Here is a 19,629-nt window from a genome sequence, read left to right as displayed (position 1 = left end):
ACCACCTGTAGCCAATCACGGGCCCAGATTCAAAACAATGCAATTTTATAATATATTCAGGATTAAAAGCTCTCTAAGATATCGCACAATAAAGGTAGGGTCACTCCGGATCAATCCTTCTTGCTGCAGAAGGAAAATTTAAATCGTCCAAAATCCAAACGGAAATCACATTCTGTGTAGAGGGCAGGGACTGAATCGATCTGGGGTTGGAATAAAAGCTCCGTGCAGTTTACACCCAGGTTTTCTTTAGACAATTCAAATCTTGAGAGAATTTCTATACAGCGCTCATATGGCAGCAGAGCTAATCCCCACTTCCACTTGACGTTGGCATTGTCCCGGCCCCAGCCCAGCCCTGGCCTCCTTTAAGCCCTCTGTTGCCCCTTGACATCTGCATTCCCTTTTTTGCCCCAGTTCCCAGCAGGGTCTATCCCAAGGCAGGCCTGTGTGGAAGGGAAAGAGTCGGGCCTTCCAGGCCCAGCTCCACCCCCCCCCCCCTACAGCATCCCAGAAGGAACAAAAAATGCCCCAGTCAACTTCATGGCACTTTATGGTGGCGCAGGGCCAACTGGGGCATTTTTTAAAATTTGCACAAAGGTGGGATTGCATTCTCATGCCATTCAACCCTCCTGCAAATTTTTTTTTAAGCCCCACTGCCACAAAACGCAGAGGAAACCCTCTGTCCCAGCTGCCTCATGTGGAGGCAGTAATCCAGGGTAGACAGGGTCCGGCAGGGAAAATCTTCCCCTGCGAGGACCCGGGAAGTGCCCGAGATAATGGCCTCATCATAAACTCCCGGTGGCAGCCTGGTGTGGCTGCTGCTATGCAGAATCAGAGTGAAGAAAACAAAAATCTAGTACAGAACATCTAAGAAAAGTCTGTGAACTATTCTGAAGCCTGTAACGTCTAAACTGTAAAATATCTGATTTGTAAGAAAAAGATTAATCTCCTCATCCCAACTACCATAGTTCCCTTTGTAAAATAAATCTTCTATGTTTGTTGTCAAAATCACATCAGTGCCATTCCGATAAAGGGAATAAGAGAAGAGGGCCCTGTACCTTCCTATAAGGGTCCAGGGCTGAGTTAAAGCCAGAAGATCTAACAGTGACTGGGTGGGAAATTCAGCTTCACTTTATAAGAAACCATGCAACCTGGGCAGCTCAGTCTTATTTTGGGGGTGGGGAATTTACCTCAGAGTGGAAAGTGTATAGCAGGGGTAGTCAAACTGCGGCCCTCCAGATGTCCATGGACTACAATTCCCAGGAGCCCACTGGAGGGCCGCAGTTTGACTACCCCCTGGTGTATAGGAATCTATTATAAGAGTAATCCCCTCTCTTGTTCAAATGTCATAAAAAAATATCTACAACATAGCGGGCAACAGTTCAACAAGCATATTGCATAGGTGACAGGTATGATTAACAATGCAACATCAACTCCACCAAGTAATTTTGATAAGGTATAAAAGGATTATTTGAATTGATCAGAGAGTTATAAAACAAATTACTTCTGATAGAAATAAATATTTCTAGTGATCTCTGTGGTCCTGGCAACTTGCCTAAGATTATTTTACACATTTGAATTATGGAAAGGGAAATTATATACATTTCCTTTTTCCTAGTGCTCCCCCTTCTTCACGCAAACAATTGTACAGATGAAGAGATCCTTAATACATCAGTCTATACCTACAATAACAACTGATCCAGACAAGTCTGTGTTTGCTGATAATGCTAAAACTGAAGAAAAAAAAACTGGAGTAAATAAAATTCCTGAGACACTTCATTGCAAACCATAGAATTGAACCTAAACTCCTGTCTGCCTTGAAACACAGATTTACAAGCTATATGTGAGGATGCTACATTATATCCATTTTGTTGTTGTTTCACTCCTACCAAGAAGAAGAAGAAGAAGAGTTGCTTCTTATTTGCCACTTTTCTCTACCCAAAGGAGTCTCAAAGCGACTTCCCCTTCCTCTCCCCGCAACAGACACCCTGTGAGGTAGGTGAGGCTGAGAGAGCCCTGATATCACTGCTGTGTCAACACAGCTTTATCAGTGCTGTGGCGAGTCCAAGGTCACTCTGCTGGCTGCAATTTTGGGGAGCGCAGAATCAAACCCGGCTCGCCAGATTAGAAGTCCACAATTCTAACCACTACACCAAGATGAATACAGAAGGTAATACTGTGGAAACGCTGTTCAGTTTCTTGCCCTCTGGGGTCCTGCAGGTCTCCATCTTGTCCCCCATGCTTCACATCTGCATGAAACTGCTGTAGTGGATCGTTTGAATATCTGGGCTATGCTGTCACCTGTGATGATGTTCAGCTCCATCTTATCTCACCAAGCATTGCCTGGAGAAAATGTCAGGATAGATGAGGGCTAATAAACTGAAACTTAATTTTGACAATGGAACACTCATCTGTTTTTAGTGGCCATACATGTAGAGCAGAAGTTCAGGCATTGTTATCAATATTATTGTGTTGGTAGAAGGTCTCTTGCCCTTTGTAAAGGCTACTTTGCTACATGACAAATGATATAATCTTTAAAATCATTAAAAATACCACAACCAGTCTTTCTCCTCAGTGGAGACCCAGAGCGACATTGTATTCCTGTCCTCAATTTTTCCTTACAACTACCCTGTGAGATATGTTACCCAGCAACCTTCCATGGTGGGTTAGGGATATGTGTCTTAGAGACACATGGCAGGTTCTTGAAACCTCTGTTATATGCTGCCTGTCATAAAGATATCCTGATTAAGGGTGTTCCAGTTCCCTTCATTTTGGGCACTGCAACTTCCATTATCATTCTGGGGCTGGTGGCCAGTTTTCAAACATGTAGCAAAATCTTCTGAGATATGCCTGCCACAAACAGAGACCCTTCACTTCCACTGCAAACAGCACAGGTGGTAGTGGTTTGTCTCACCTGGGTCGGGATTGCCCATGCCTTCCCATTTGGGCCCGGAACTCCCACAATCATCCTGAAGCTGCTGGCCAGTTTTCAGTCTCCTAGCTTTTTCTCTAATGACTTATCCCTGCCAGTGCAGTATAAGGGTTAAAACCCAGGTTCAAATTCTTGCTCTGCAATGGAGATTTCCAGGGTGACCTTGGGCCGGTCACACCTTCTCTGAGTTGTTGTGAGAATGATGGGTCCTTTGGGTCCCCATTGGGGTGATAGGCAAGTTATAAATGAAACAGTAAAGTAAAATGGACGGAAAGGTCATTTTTTCTCACTATAGATTCATGGTAGCAGCATACGAAGTGATTTGTCTTGTTATGATATTTGGTTGGATCAGGGTCATAGGGGGCTCCGGGTGGAATCTTTGTCTGGGAGCCCATGGTGGCTCTCGGCAGGTTTGCATGCAGATACACAGAACACTTCAGTACTATCATTCTACAATAGCCGAAGGACCATCTGAGGACTGAAGCAAAAACTTTTCCCAACTTTGCCCCCACCCCCCATAAACACTTCTCCAACATTACTACAAAGGTAGAAAGGAGCAGCAAAGGCACATTTCAGCCTCATTGTGTTGTCATTTTAAAATATATTTAAAATAGTTTCTATAGCTCTTCCCCAAGTACCACAAACTTGAATTTAAATATCACAAATAAATACATGACCCTGGCCTGGGGTGAATCTGCACTGGGCTTTTTATCCCTGGTGAGCCTGAATTTCCTGGCAAATAGATGGGGAAGAAATGGAGATAGTGACAGATTTTATTTTCCTCGGCTCCAAGATCACTGCAGATGGGGACTGCAGCAAAGAAATTAAAAGACGCTTGCTCCTAGGGAGGAAAGCTATGGCAAATCTAGACAGCATCCTAAAAAGCAGAGACATCACCCTACCAACAAAAGTGCGTTTAGTCAAGGCTATGGTATTCCCAGTTGCAATGTATGGCTGCGAAAGTTGGACCATAAGGAAGGCCGAGCGTCAAAGAATTGAGGCTTTTGAACTCTGGTGCTGGAGAAGACTCTTGCGAGTCCCTTGGACTGCAAGGCGAACAAACCGGTCAGTCCTAGAGGAGATCAGCCCTGACTGCTCTTTAGAAGGCCAGATCCTGAAGATGAAACTCAAATACTTTGGCCACCTCATGAGAAGGAAGGACTCCCTGGAGAAGAGCCTAATGCTGGGAGTGATCGAGGGCAAAAGAAGAAGGGGACGACAGAGAATGAGGTGGATGGATGGAGTCACTGAAGCAGTAGGTGCAAACTTAAAAGGACTCCAGGGAATGGTAGAGGACAGGAAGGCCTGGAGGATCATTGTCCATGGGGTCGCGATGGGTCGGACACGACTTCGCACATAACAACAACAAGAGCCTGAATTAAAGAAAGTCATCTACACATTATTCAATTTCCACTTTGATATTTAGCATTTTAAATTTTCCCTCTGCAACCTCTATAATCGATCCTCTGCAACCTCTATAATCGATCGGTAATACTACCTTTCCCCCGCGATATCCAGGAGTGGGTATAACTTGCTTCATTTGCAGAAATTGCTCTGAGAGCCCAAGTATTAAGTGCAGATGTTCTGTGTTTTGCCGGATTAACGTCCTGCCCAGTGCTTCCAATGCAGATGAAGCAAAGCAGTCTGTTGCTGATTGGTTAGGGCATCAGTTCAAAGACTGGCTGATTCCCAGTTGCTATTATCTTGCAAGACTTATTTTTGCCCTCATTTTGGGATCTGGTTTAAAGTGACTGTGCTTCAAAAGCCCACACTTCTATGAGCAGAGATTTTCCTCTTGGATTTACTTTCCCCTGCTCTGTGAGGCTGCTGCCTCCCCTCTCCCTTGCTGGTGTAGGCAAAGAAATATAAGCAGCCTCGTGTTCCACTTGCCCCTTCCCCTGGCTTGCTCTGGCAGTATCATCTTATCCATCCATTTGGTGCCTCTTAATAATTGTGAAACAGCCTTGGGGGATGGACTGTCCGGCCTCTCCAGAGCCAATCAGGGTGCAGCCAGCTGCACCTTGATTGGCCCTGCTCCTACAGCTCCCGACCTCCCTTACAGCTCCCGCAGCCCCCTCACCCCTTGCCTCACAGACATGCCTAAAATGAATAAACAGAAAGAAATTTCCAAGCTGGCGATGGCAAAAAGCTTTATTCAGAACAATTTCATAGGTATAAAACCTCATTTTCTTATTTTACTTCCTCAGTAAACTTATTTCTGAATTGTTTTTTTTTTCCAGGGATGCAAACAAAGTCTTCAACCCACTATCTACTTATATTTTATATACCTTATATACTTTATATTTTTTAAGACATATAATTTGGGTCTATTAGTATCAAAGGTCCATAAAGGTAACTGCTACAACCAGACAGTCGGTGACTCCTCCACTCCACTTGCAGGGCCCCAGGTAAGAGGCTCAGCCGGTGGGGGAGGGAGTGCTTCCCAAAGGCCTGGAAAGGCCTCACTGCCGCCCGGGTGTGCTTTCAAGGCCTTTGGGAAGCCATCCGGCCGATGGGGGGTGGGAGGGAGAGGGAGCGCTTCCCAAAGCCCTGGAAAGGCCTTGCAGAGGCCCCAGGTGTGTTTTCAAGGCCTTTGGTAAGCCATCCAGCTGAGGGGGGTGGGGGGGAGAGGGGGTGCTTCCCAAAGCCCTACAAAGGGATTGCACAGGCCCTGGGTGTGCTATCAAGGCCTTTGAGAAGCCATCCAGCTGAGAGGGGTGGGGGGGGGAGACGGGGAGCTTCGCAAAGGCCTGGAAAGGCCTCGCTGCCACCCCAAGTGTGACCCTTTCAAAGTGTAATCCTTTTCCCACTACTCCGGAAATAAAGTATTAAAGGCTTGTGCTCCTTTAATGCTGGCTGGAGCTTCACCTGACCCTCCCCCCCAAAGCAAGCAGGAAGGAGACTGAAAATTGGGATAATGCAAATGCAGAAGGGCTGTGTGTTTAAAACTGGGGGAAAGGAAGGCTGTAGGTATGGGTTCTAATTGACCAGAATTAGTCAAGATTTACAATGGGGAATAATCTGAGTGCAGAATGTACAATGGATTGCCCAGGTTAACCTGGTGTTGTCAGATCTTGGAAGCTAAGCAGGGCCAATTCTGGCTAGTATTTGGCAGGGATACCTCCAAGAAATGCCCAGCTGGTGTCATGGAGCCAGGCAATAGCAAACCACATCTTAACATCTCTTGCCTTGAAAATTCCAAGGGGTCATCATAAGTCAGCTGTGACTTGATGGCACTTTCCACCACCAAATAAAGGCATCCTGTCATCTTCCTCCTGACAATAGATCACAACACTGCTGGGCTTGGTGAAGTAGAACAGACTGAGGACTTGCTGATAGGCACCCTTGCATCAGTCTGTCGAGCAATCGGATTGCCCTCTCCCTCACTCATTCTCCTAGCTAGTGAAACATCCTTGCTCAAAGATGCTGATGGGAGTAGCAGCGGCAGAGCTGCAGCCTAAGCTACTCACTGGTGGTTCAGCATATCTCTTCAAGGCAGGTCTTGACACCACTAGACAATAAAAACACAAACTGAACCACATAAGATGGGATAACACCCCTTTCTGAAATTCATAATGCAACATTTACCTCTGCCCTTCAAAGCACCTGTAATTGTATCCCTCAATCTATTCCAAGTGCTAAAAGCGGCAGTGAGAGAGTGTGCTTTGATTTCTCTCTCACACACACAAGAAATCAACTTTAAGATGGTTCACTGAATCTTTCCCTGCCAACAAAATGCAGAGTGTAAGCCATTAGTGTATTGCCTTGTGTTTTCAGAATGTGAACAGGCGACCTCCTTTCGAAACACTGATGCCTGCTTATTAGGCTGGCACCTTTCATGTGACATAATAGATAACACATCTGCAGCGCTGTTCTCAGAAACAGTAAAGACAGCTGTTAGAATGACACTTTCGCCAATTTTAGGCAATCAACTGCTTGCAAAGCTTGCAAATGTTGCTAAGAAGTCATCTTACCTGATCCTTGCTTTAATATCTTGCTTTAAAGTAGCACTGAAACAAATGTAAAAGAAGGGGGGGGCATTCAAATTGCTTTGCCACATCAAAGTCCATCAAGTCCAGTGCTGTGTTTCTAACAATGGCTGGGTAGATAGATGGCCTGTTTTACTGAAACCTGTAAGCATGTAGGAAGTGCACGAACTTGTTTATCCTAGTTTTTTGGCTTACCATGAAATGCTGTATTAGAAATAGGAATAGTGAGTATGGTTATAATCCTTCATGAATCAGTCTCCTTTCATAGTCACTCAGTTGCCAACCTACAGTTGGGGCCTGGAGATCTCCCAGAATGACAGCTGGTGTCCAGACTACAGAGATCAGTTCGCCTGGAGAAAATGGATGCTCTGATGTATCGACTCTATGAACTTATGGCCCATTGATATTCCTCCCCTCCACAAGCCTTGCTCTCCCCGGCTCCACTCCCAAATTTCCAGGAACTTCGCAACCTGGAGGTAGCAAATCTATATTCCTTATATAGTAACCGACTTAGACAGTATGTTGCTTGTATTAGATTCCAGAGACAGATTAAGGATAATACTAGCTTACTGTCCATCTAGCTATCCAACCAACTCCTGGTCTGACATGCTGATGAGGGTCTTGGACTTGCTGGACTTGTTTTCATAATGCTGGGGAAGTTTGCCATGAGTCCAATGTCTGAAATAGGGCACGTACTATACCTCCTTTTCTACACTGTCCAAGAGATTGTTGGTTGCAGTATGGCCTAAAAATAGGCATTTGTTACTTAAACCATTTAAAAGCTTTCTATGATAGCATGAACAATGTGGTATAAAATCTGGTTTCTTCAGTTTCTCATTTCACATTCTGCTCAAGAAGAAATGTGAGTCTGAAAATCTGATGTTATTTATGAGATCCCACCTTCCTCCTATTACAGAACTAAAATGGTTTACATCAGATTATACAAGGTCTCGTCTAGGTACTGACCAGCCCAGACCTGCTCAGCCATATTTGGGATCCAGATTTCATCAAAAAAATTCAAGCTTGTTGCAAATTAGGGCTGCATTACAATTCCTAATGGATCCTGAATGGCAAAATTCTGAATTGAAAGATGTTACATAATACCATGTAACACAATAAATGTATCAGATTAAAACCAGCAATCCTTTAATCATCTAGTCAACAGTAAAGATGTTCAATGTATACAAATATTAGTTATTGTCACTGAAATATGTCCTTTGCACATGAGATGAAATGTCATTTCAGACCCTACAAACACTGTAGCCTGTTAACTCAGAAATTATATAAATAAATAAAATTAGCTTTATGTGAATTAGTTTTATATGAATTAAATTAAATATTTAAAAATCCACAAATCACCCAAAGAAAATGTCATGAACTATTGAATTACACAAGATCAGTAGTATGCATGATTCAGAAACATCAGAGGAAGGTATCAAAGGAGTTGTGCATTTAGCATAGTTACTGTAGGAACTTCCTGTTTTTTTTTTTTGTCAAATAATCTCCTCCAGTGTCCTGATTGGCTCCTTGGAGAATTCCTGCTCCTTTGAGCAAATGTCCTCTGTGTTTGCCTCCTGAACAGACAGAATGACTGCAAACAACAGTTAGACCATTAGGATGCTATCTGTCCTATTTTCTTACACGATAGTTTCTCTTCATACTAAAAGTATTGTATTATTTTAAGCAGCCCAGTTCTTTATATACCTTTGTATATTTAAACTCTCCCAACAGAAATCGGGTGTAATTAGCTTCTGGCTCTACTATTCCAACTGTCGGTAACAACAATCAAATCCTAAACAGCACCATCTTATTCGTGTGCTCAGGTGGCACAAGGCCATTCGTTTGAGCTAAAACTTAAAACATTAATTTCTTAGAGCTAGACTGGCAGTGATCCTTTGCTTTTCTAGAATGACTATTAGATGTGTACAACACAGAGACATATTAAACTAAGGGAAATTATTGCTGCTTAATTAAAATTTGGTAAAGTCACTGGGGATCAGATAAAGGTTATTTCTGGGAGCACCAGCGCAATTCCTGATCAAATTCAAAGCCATATAATGGATCCCTGGCCAATATGGAATGAGAGAGATCTTTTAAAATAAATATTTTCTATTTAAAAAAATAAGATAGCAGTATAAAAGGAACAGGAAGGAAGAAGGAGGGGTTACATAGCATATCATAAATATATATCAAAATCATTATAGACTATTTTTGTTCAAAACCTATTTTTCTCATGCCTTTATATTAAAAACTTATTCTGTTTCTGAGATATAATACGTTTATATGCGTTATAATATTTTAAAAGTAATTTTAAACTTTTTGTCATCCTCAGTTTATCTTTTGCTTGCATAATAAACACCCAGGGCCTTTCCGCACAAGGACCAATGTTGCCAATTGGTTCCAGAAAGCGGAAACGCTATTTTTAAAAGTGCAATCTCGGCATTACGCTTACCTGCCTTTGTAGTGGAATCCAGTAGCGTTTCAATCGTTTCCCACAGTTTTCCAGTCCCGCAAAAATCACTAGAAAGGAAGTGATTTTTTCTGTGCTTTCCCCCCCCCTGGCCGTCAGTCAGCCAATGGGCGGTTGTTATCATGCTCCTGAAAAGCCCCTTTCCCTTTAAGAACAGGTTTTTTTAAAAAAAGAAAAACACACGTTGCAACAAATATGCCTTGATTCCTCCTAACATAGATACCCATCTAGCTGGTGTGTGAGCTAGCGAGTCATCGTTACCACATTCCCCCGAGTGAAAAGAAAAATTCCCCCCCCCCGCATGGGCGCGATTTTTGGCCGAAAATAAAGGGAACTTGCAAACGGGGCTGTGTTGTGCTTGGGGACTTAGGGGAGCTTTAAAGTATTTCTGTGGAGGGACTGTAGCTGGAGAAGCCTCGCCGGTTCGTTACTTTCTGCTTACTCCGAGAAAAAAAAATGGCGATCACTTCATTGGAAGTTCAGAGGAGAGAGCCAGGGGGAGGGACTTTGTTGGAGCCACAACAATGGGAATGCACAGGTCTTTTTCGCTAGTGTTGCACATTGTTTGCAAGAGTGTAGCGCTTTTCCGAGGGTGAATCCACTTTTCCCGATTTCCCTAGAAGCGCTACAACGACTCGCTTTTTGCGGGACTGTTTCAGGAGTGTGGCAGATTGTGTGCGACGTTTTGCGGAACTGCAAATTAGCAGCGTTTACAATTTGCAAGCCTTCTGCTACATTAAAGTCGTGCGGAATGGCCCCCAATTTTTCCTTACATTTCAAAATTGATCTATGTCTCAAATACATTATTTTTGTATTTAGGCAAAGTCAGCAAGTTTACATTCCCACTTTTCTAAACTTGGAAAAACTTTTATTTCAATTTTGTTGTGTAAATGATTGTAGCCACTATTGCCATTTATTTATCTATCACTTCTTCCCCGGTTTCCAGGTGAAGTAATAACTTGTATATACATCATAATAAATAATATTTTTGTTTTGTAATCAGCTGTTTGAACTTAGTCATGTCTCTTAAAACTCCACTTTCTGTGCTGATGATCTTTAACCTTGAAACTGAGTGGTAATCTAGTGACCACTGAATATTAATTCCTTCATCTCTAATATCTTGCCAGGACTTGAGTTGTCTTTGAGCATTTACCATATTGTTGCACATTAAAAAATCATTTTTACTTCTGGTATTCTTAGCATGGTGAGCTTTTATTGGGGATATAAGTGGAGAATTTGAAGGACTCAGTATACTCCAACAAGGCCACATATGGGTGGTATAAAAATCTAATAAATAAATAAACTATATTCTCAAAAGTCCATTGCCAATCATATGGCTCCTTTCTTATGTTACAATCATTTTCCTACAAGTAGAATTTCTCATGCAATCTTAAAGCTCATTGTTTTCTTTCTCCTAGGTAACATCTGAAATTAAAGAAATCAATTTTTGGTAGCATGTTCATTTTGATTGCTGAAATTCTACCTAACCATGAGTTTTCCCAGGTCTTCTGATAATTACGTATTTCTAAAAGATTACAGTTTTGCCCAGTCATATTTATCCCCAAATATTTGATAGAATCAGTGGTTATGGTACATTCTGTATTTTTTATATCTTCTTCTTGTGTTAAAAAAAATGTTATCCTTTTGTTTCTTCTTCCTATTAATTTTATATCCTGAAAGGGATCCAAATTCTTCCATATCTTCCATTAACAAGTTTTGTGTATCCATGACTATTAATACTACGTCATCTGCATAACTTTTCATTTTGTAATCTGTCTCATCCACTTTTATTCCTTTGATCCTTATGTCTTAAAGGTAAAGGTATCCCCTATGCAAGCACCAAGTCATGTCTGACCCTTGGGGTGACGCCCTCCAGCGTTTTCTTGGCAGACTCAATACGGGGTGGTTTGCCAGTGCTTTCCCCAGTCATTACTGTTTACCCCCCAGCAAGCTGGGTACTCATTTTACCAACCTCAGAAGGATGGAAGGCTGAGTCAACCTTGAGCCGGCTGCTGGGATCGAACTCCCAGCCTTATGGGCAAAGCTTTCAGACAGCTGCCTTACCACTCTGCGCCACAAGAGGCTCTCCTTATGTCTTACTTAAGCTTTATACCTAGAACCTTTATCGCCAGATTAAACAATAATGATGACAAGGGACATGAGAGAGATTCTTGAAGCACCCACCTTCTTACATTGCCAGCCAGGCTAGTATCTACACAATAAATGTCTAGCTCACAGCCTTCCTCTACCAAAAAGACATTTGTTCTTCACAGGAAACCATGGGAATTATAGTTTGGGGAAAAGGGGTGGAATCTAAGGAGAGTTCTTACTCACCAAGTAAACTGGCATAAAACCACCACCCCTTAGTGCTGAAGATGAGCTTTAAGATTGCATGAGAAATTCTACTTGTACTATAGCTATCTTAGTACCTTTAAACGAGATAAATGTTTCATGAAACATACATGCATAGGATTTCAAAAATGGATCTACTGAGCCAAAATCCATCCACCACCATCCTACAAGCATACATATGCAATAATAAGCTAAGATACATGGTTATTGTACCCTAGATATCAGTGTTCCAAGCCACTGTTTGTTTCTCATTAGTAAACATTTTCTTTAAATTATCTCAGATACTCATTAAATATTATCAGCTACTTAGAACCAAAGGATAATTATGAGTTTAATGAAGCATGTACTAGCTTGCTCAAGTCTAACATTTGTTTCTCTGCTGGGACTCTATTTTACTCTGCACTTATCCTTCAGCAAAGCTACTCTACAAAGTCACTTTGGCAATAAGAAGTATTTAATTAGATTAATGAATTTTTATCACCTCTCTTAGGGATTAGGCTTGTTAAATCCTGGCGACCAAAGAACAACAGATTTTTTTTATTACTAAATACATGGGGATACATGGGTTCCAGTGCCATGGCAGTCCTCATAATTCTGCCTGCTCTGGGCAGTTTTTACCTTCTGAAGTCCCTTGACAGGCTAGCAATATTTGGCAGGGGCAGACAGTGCTTTCCATTCAATCATAGAAATCAAAATGCAAATGACAACACACCAGTGCCACAGATGAAGTTTCGAGCTACTGACTTTTTCAAAGTTTTAACTGTGCACAGGAAGAGTTATTCTTAAAACGTTTATTGCCTATCATTTTAATGAACTACGTAAATGGCAAATACAAACCTGCTTTCATTCAACTGGTTCTCTCATCCTGATACAGGATTGCCTTCGATAACTGTGCTATAAGGAGAAGTTTCGTGGATTCTGCTTCTCCTGTTTTAGTGCTGTGAAAGGAGAAACTGCACTACGCTGTCAAATATATGGGAACAAATGTTAAAACCAGTTCCTTGAAACAGCTGTACTGAAAACAGTGGGAACAATGGGAACAGATGATGTGTCCTTAGCTGCTACATGACAAACTGAGATCAAAATTAACGGGAAGGCAGTGCTTCAGATACATTTTGCCTATTATACATTTGTGAGTCACTTGAAAACTAACACTGATTTGATTGTTTTTAAAGTTCTAGCCCACTTTGTAGCTCAACACGTTTTGGAATGCAGTTCTAAGCAGGAAGGTGCACTCTGCTCAGGATGGCACTGTTATGCATGGGTCCAGGCTAGCAGGTCCAGCTTCCTATTTGCAATATCTCCTCCCCCCCAAAAAAGAAGGAAAAAAAAAAGAAAAAGGGATTTCAGATAGCATTTCAGACTGGTGTAAGAGTGGGGAGGTGAGAAAGTTGTGCTTCATGGGTTAGAAGTCTCAGGTGGCTTGCAAATGAAATCAAACTAACATAAATTAAAAAGTCCCACAATGAAAAATCATTCCCAGTGCAATATAGTATCTTGTCCTCTGAATGGGTACGAACACCATTTAAGGTACCAAGTTGCTTGGGGTTATGCTTGTACTAGCACAAATCGCCATATCTGATGGGCATTGCACCTGTGAGAACGGCATCGTGCTGCTTTCCTGACCCGAATAAGTCAAAGAGGGTCAATCATATGGCAAACACCTAGGAGCAATACCAGCACAGTAGCATCTACCATTGTGGTGCGGGTGGTGTTTCTTAAATAGAGACCATATGATACATTGCTATTTCTCAGAACAGAGCAAAAGTGCAAACACAGGCATGATCACAACTGCCATCTTAAAACAGTTTATTTGGAAACGGCTCTGTTAAAGCCAAACAGAACAAAAATGAGGTAAGTACTTTGAGGACCAAACCCTACTATGCATTTCTTTAGGACAGTGCACTTTCCTCCAACCTCAGAGGAAGTACCTGGACAAGGGAAAATGGTCCCTAGGGCCCTACTCCATTTTGGGAGTATATTCCCTGTGACCAAAAGGGTAAGATTAGCCATACCATGCAGATAAAATAATATAGCAACCAAACTTTGGAGACCAAAGGGCAGTCTTATCAAAAGCCTTTCCTGGATGTCTAGTAATTAATTCCACCTGGGTGATACCTATGAATGCTGCACTGTGCTCCTAGATTGCAATCAGTTTCACCCAGAAAAAGCAGATATCCTGAATTATTTAGGGAAGCAGGACCTTCATAATGTCACTCCCCATCCACCAAACCCTTTCATCTCTTTCCTTTAGCTCTATCAAGTTTCCCCACACCCAGCCAGCTCTATCAAAAAATGGATTTCTCCTCAGATGAAATTCAAATCTGAACCTAGAGCAGATAAACTAAGGCTTTCCCACATAATCAACTTACTCCTGGTTTTCTTGGGAATAGTTCCACAAACACTGAAATTGGTTTGGGCATGGTTCTTCTGTACATGTGCCTTAACTCTGCATTTTCACAGTCATGGGGCCACTTTGTTTCTTCCACATGTTCCTTCAGTAATGAGGATTTTCAAAGTAGGGTGCTGTCATCATCGGTGATGTCATCAGAGGCATCGCAGCACTCCCCTTTTTAAAAAACATTAGAAAATCAATATACGATTGCAGTATTTAAAAAAAGAAGTTTCTAGCCCCTCCCCTCCCAGAGAGATGCCTTTTCCTTATATCTCTGTGGAAAGGGAGACTTACTTTTTAAAAAATGAGAATTAGGAATTCAGAGAACTTGCTAAGCCTGTTAGAAAACCTGAGGCATATGTCATTATTTTAGCACCATTTTGAAAAAGAAAAACTAAACTACTAGTCTTCACAGGGGGTGGGAGTGGGGGTTAAGGAGTGGTTTGATAACAGTCCAATCATCCAAAAGTGAGCTGGGAGAGGTTGGGACAAAAAACAGACACTTTACACATAAGAAAAAAGCCAACTCAGAATCAGTTTCCAGAAAATATCTGGGTAAAGCTCGTCTCAAAAGAATTGGGGGGAAAATGGAGGGGGAGGTGGCAAACCAAAAAAAATGAAGTGAAAACTAGAGGGGGGGAAATGCATACAAATTATATAAAATACAAAATTAAAACAGACAAAATTATTTTTTAAAATTAAATAAATAATGGCAGGTTAAAACAGCAGTGATACTTTCAGAGTGTCTAGTATAATTGTTGGAATTCTCCCAAAATTCAGATGGGTCTGGGAGTTAATCAGTACATAAGTAGATGGACAGATGGGTGGGTTGGGCCATAAATAGATAGGTAGATAGGTGTTAACTTTGGCCCCAAGCAAAAGTCTGGTGGAAGAGGTCTTACAGGCCCTGTGGAATTCTGCTAACTCCGACAGGGCCCTGATGTACTTTGGGAGCTCATTCAATCAGGTAGGACACAGGACAAAAAATATCCTGGCCCTGGGTGAGGCTAGACATAGCTACTTGGAGCCAGGAACCACCAACTGATTGTTATTTGAGGAATGAAGTTTTCTTCAGGTAGCCCTATGAGTGGCACCTGTAGCAATTCAGGTCCTGGCCTTTTATATTCTGCCTAATAACCCCAGCCCCACCCTGGACCATACTTAAGTCACTGATGCCAGCATGACCACAACAGATGACTCTTCTGCAGCACTATCTACCAACATATCTATAAAGCATTTGATGGGGCTTATCTGAATCTGTGCAGATTTCTGTAGCAGGCACCATAATGTGGTACACAACAGCTGAGAGCTGTACCTCAATCCTAGACAATACCAGTCAGCCGATTCACCTCATCTCAGTCCCATAGCTGCAGCACTAGGGGGGGATAAAAGCTTGTTTGGATGGCTAAAATAAGGAGTTTTGTGTGAGATAAATACGCCACAGTCATTTGAACTTGTTAGCGAAGACTGAGGTTTGTGTTGGTAATGCTAGGAAGGCAGCCAAGAGTCAGCCAGCAGCACAAGAGTTTATCTATATTCTGCACAGTGCCTCTTTGAGTAATAAAGTCACCTTCCTTAGAAACCTTTTGCCCAAGAGTGAACTCCAGCCTTCACAGTCTGTTTTAAAAGAATCTTATAAAGTGCCTGCATGAATAATATGTGAGCAGCACATGATTATAAAACTTTTAAAGAGGCGAGACTCAAAGGGAAATGGGAAGAGGAGGAGAGGAGGCCGGGAAGATAAATGGAAGGGAAAGGAAGAGGTGGGGAGTGGAGGACAAAAACAAACTTGACTGCCACTTCATAAAAGGACTTGGCAAGGAATGAGATTTTTGTGCTGTCTCCTATTGTGCTGCCCAGGCTGGCTGCATTCATTTTGGAGTGGAAAGATGTATAGTGAGAACAGATCTCTAGCGATGAGAATGTTTCCACTAAATTGGGCAGACCAGTTCCTTCCTTTCTTTGTGATAAAAGGGTTATAATTTGTGATGATTCCTCTTGGAAAGCTACTTCAGCACTGCTGTTATTGCTTTACGTCCAAGTTATTGTTTTGCTTCTGAGTTGAGCATCAAACTCTAATCAAACTGATGTTATGCACATGCTCAGATATACTGTTCTGTTCTCCTCCCCCATTATCTTAATCATGCTATAAAGCTTAGTGCTGTAAACCATCCTCATCATCCAGAGAGGTCCTGCTCCAGGCGTGAATTTTTTAAGAGGGAAGGATGAGGAAGGCATCCTCAGTAGCTTTCCCTGAGCTTTGGCATGCCTTTCCACAGCCACTTCACGGCCGGTATTCCACAGCTTGGAAACTATGAGGTTTAACAATGAGTTTTCATTTATAAGACTGATCCCATGGCCTTTTTGTGATTGGAAGTTTATTGTGGGTTTTAATGCTAGTTTTACATTAAATTGTTATCTGGCGTTTTTAGCAGTGCTCAGTGTCCTCAGTCTTTGGAAACCACTTTGGAATTTCATATCAGAAGTAGGATTTGAAAATAAGAATAATGCTTTTCAGTCAAGGCGCATTAGCTGTAGAGAGGCAGTCTCCCTAGCACTGGTTGCAGACCACTGTCATTCTTTCAGAGAGACGGCTCCTACCTAAAACACAGCCAAAATTAGTGAGAATGCTTGGGTGACTGCATTCCTTCTCCCAAGTACTGCCTGCTTAGGTTTCTGTGCACTGTACTATATCCATTGCATATATGCAGAGTGCTATATCCACTGGCACAAGGGGGCATGTGCTTAAATCCATTGAAATCAATGAGCTCCAGCACACTTAACTCTGTATTGTGATCACCGTGTGTCTCCTACCCTTTCTTCCAGGGTAGGAATTGCTCTCACTTTTAGTTTAATCAATTTTTGTTCGGTTAATCAATTACAGGCAATTTAATCATGAGGAATAAAGATAGCATTGGTTATTGTTTGAAATATTTTGGTTTTAGGGTATTCTTGCAAGTGGGAATGAAAAAGAAAGGACACAACCAGCTCCTTTAACAATGAGTAGTGGCTTCTAGTTATTGGTTCATCTCATGTATCCTTCACTAATCTCAAAAGAATGCTAATATGAATGTACTGGAAATGTGTAAATGTATTTAAATATAATTTGTTAACAATATGTATATAATAGTTCTTGGCTAAATATTTTTGTACATTTAATAGCAATTTTACACCAAACATTTTAACTATATGCAGCAGTTTCATTGATACAGAAAGTTTAGCTTGCTCATTGCCACACCAGTCCTGTGACCTGGATCATTTTAATTTCTATTTTACTGAGGCCATCATATGCCACTTAGATTTGAATCCAGCTACCCAAGACTCCCAACACTGCATTCTGTATACACAGGGTGATCTGATATGTTTACCCAAAATTAGATTCTACTGCACTCCTAAGTGATTGTCCATAGGACTATAGCCTTAATTTTTTTATTATCTGATTGTGGCAAATTGAATTTTCCACCAGGTTTTAGGTCTATCCATCACAGCTTCCCTTTGCTGTACAATTAAAGAGTCCGTTTGCAAATCTCACAAAACATCTACACCCATTTCAGCACCACCTCACTAGACAACAAACCAATATATTTCCTACTTAAAAGCCTTCAAGAATCCAGAGTACAGAGGGACCTTTGTTCCATCTAGTACATTAAAGTCTATTCTGACTGGCCATAGTTCTCCAGAAGATCTTTCCTACCACCTGAGGCACTTCAACATTCCATGCTATCCTGTCACAGCAGATTTCAACATTCCAAGAAGCACCGACAAAGGACTTAAAAAATGAGTGTGTTTCCTTATTTGGTACATACATACATACAGTGTGAATTAGTTTTATGTTTACCTATTGCATCCATTCCTCCATGAAGCTCAGAGCAGTGTGCAAGGTTCTTTCCTTTTATGTTTGACCTACACAAGAACCCTGGAGACAGGGCCACAAGTTCACGTAGGAAGCATTATGATAAAGTTGCTTGCTGAAGCTCAGAACTTTTCCATAAGAGTTGTGAGGTTATATCTATACTACACCCTGCCAAACATTTGGTTTTGTGCATAATTTGAGAAGGTCAGGAGATGGAACAGATTCAATGCCTCAACACACATACACACACACACAAAAGATGCCTTGTTTTGTGAGCTGAATATATATGTGACTCATGCTGTTACTGGTTTTGCCATCTCCCCCAACAGCCATATGGAAGGCAATCAGCACCTTCTGAAGTGATCAAGCTATGCTGTCTATAGGGGTCTCATAGGCACTGGATGCATAGATAGATCCTTCAAAAGCCACCAATTAATCATACACATGGAGTAATTTCAGTCTGGGTCAGCTTTTAATGGTCAAGTTAGAGTGAAGGTAACATGGATATTTTAATCTTATTGGCATTTATAATGGCTTTGTGGTTTTGTTTGTTTTTTGTTCTGGCCCTATACACATTTGAAATACATGTATAAATATACACATTATAATATGTACAGAGACTCCATGATAAGAAAAACCAATAATCATAATGTTTAAAAGTAAATGGAGCTGTGTAGAGACACAGGGTCAGAAGAAAATGTAGACTGAATAAGATCCACTAGAATTCTCACAAATGAGGTAGCAGAGGATAACAATAATTGGTATTCCTAGTTCCATTTAAATTATTGCTGACTTTTTTATTAGAAAAGAAAATGTGAATTGCCTTGCTAAAACTAAAATAAAACAATTACCTTAAATCCTCTCCATTTCAACTGATGATTGACTCCATAGCAGCTATTACACTGAATTTTTTTTAAAGGTTTAAACTTATAATCGACTGAAGTGACTGAAAGAACCAAAAAAAGGAGGAAGCCCTGGGAAAGTGCCAAGGAATAAGGATACCTGTGACTAAGATATAATGCTATTTTTCATTCCATTTATCTTCAGCTAAAAAGACACCATTTAAAATAGCTGAATGGTTACCTTTGTGCTAATATTATTTAGCACTCTGGTTTGAGTGGCAGCTCTGATTCATCAAGGTAGCAAGATCTGTCCTGCTTCAGATGGCTCTTCTTCATGTGGAAGACAGAAAAGTGACTGGAGATTAAGAACTGGAGTCTGCAAAAGAAAAAAGAAAACCTGTGTCAGACCTCCCCCTACTGGCTGCAAAGTATTGTAAATAGCCCCAAAATTGCTGGTAAGATATGTCTGTCGTTTGATTCGGCTCATTCTGCAGCCCGTTTCTTCCCTTTTAATTCAGAAGCCGCCTTTGCGAAAACCTTAAAAAATTTCGGTCCTTGCAAGATTTATTTTCCTTTAGAAAAGGCACGGTCATATCTCATTCCAAATACTATTATTCTAAACAGCATCAGGATGCCTTTTCACATGCACCCCAAAATGTCCTGTCGATTCACTTGAAATCAATCCAGGTGGAAGCAAAAATGAATTCATGAGGTAACCCAGAGCTAGTATTTTAAATGCAAAACAGGCAATTAGTTAAGGCAGCATCAAGATTGTGAGAATATATACTTGCAGCCATGG

General features: G+C 41.4%; 1 long non-coding RNA gene across 3 annotated transcripts in view; it reads right to left on the bottom strand.

Annotated features, from left to right (window-relative positions):
* The window catches only part of LOC143842445 (uncharacterized), an 80,639-nt gene that overhangs the window by 15,227 nt on the left and 45,783 nt on the right, over nucleotides 1-19,629 (bottom strand). For 2 of the 3 annotated variants that reach the window (XR_013233142.1, XR_013233126.1), the window contains 2 exons: nucleotides 19,072-19,206; nucleotides 13,523-14,309 (listed from right to left, as the gene is read on the bottom strand). This is a non-coding gene — a long non-coding RNA (uncharacterized LOC143842445). Of the gene's footprint in view, nucleotides 1-13,522; nucleotides 14,310-19,071; nucleotides 19,207-19,629 lie in introns of those variants that run through there. The other variant, XR_013233181.1, reaches the window with a different exon arrangement.

This window comes from Paroedura picta, chromosome 1 (genome assembly GCF_049243985.1).
Source record: "Paroedura picta isolate Pp20150507F chromosome 1, Ppicta_v3.0, whole genome shotgun sequence".
Classification (NCBI taxonomy): domain Eukaryota; kingdom Metazoa; phylum Chordata; class Lepidosauria; order Squamata; family Gekkonidae; genus Paroedura; species Paroedura picta.
This window is presented reverse-complemented; position numbering and strand designations above follow the sequence as displayed.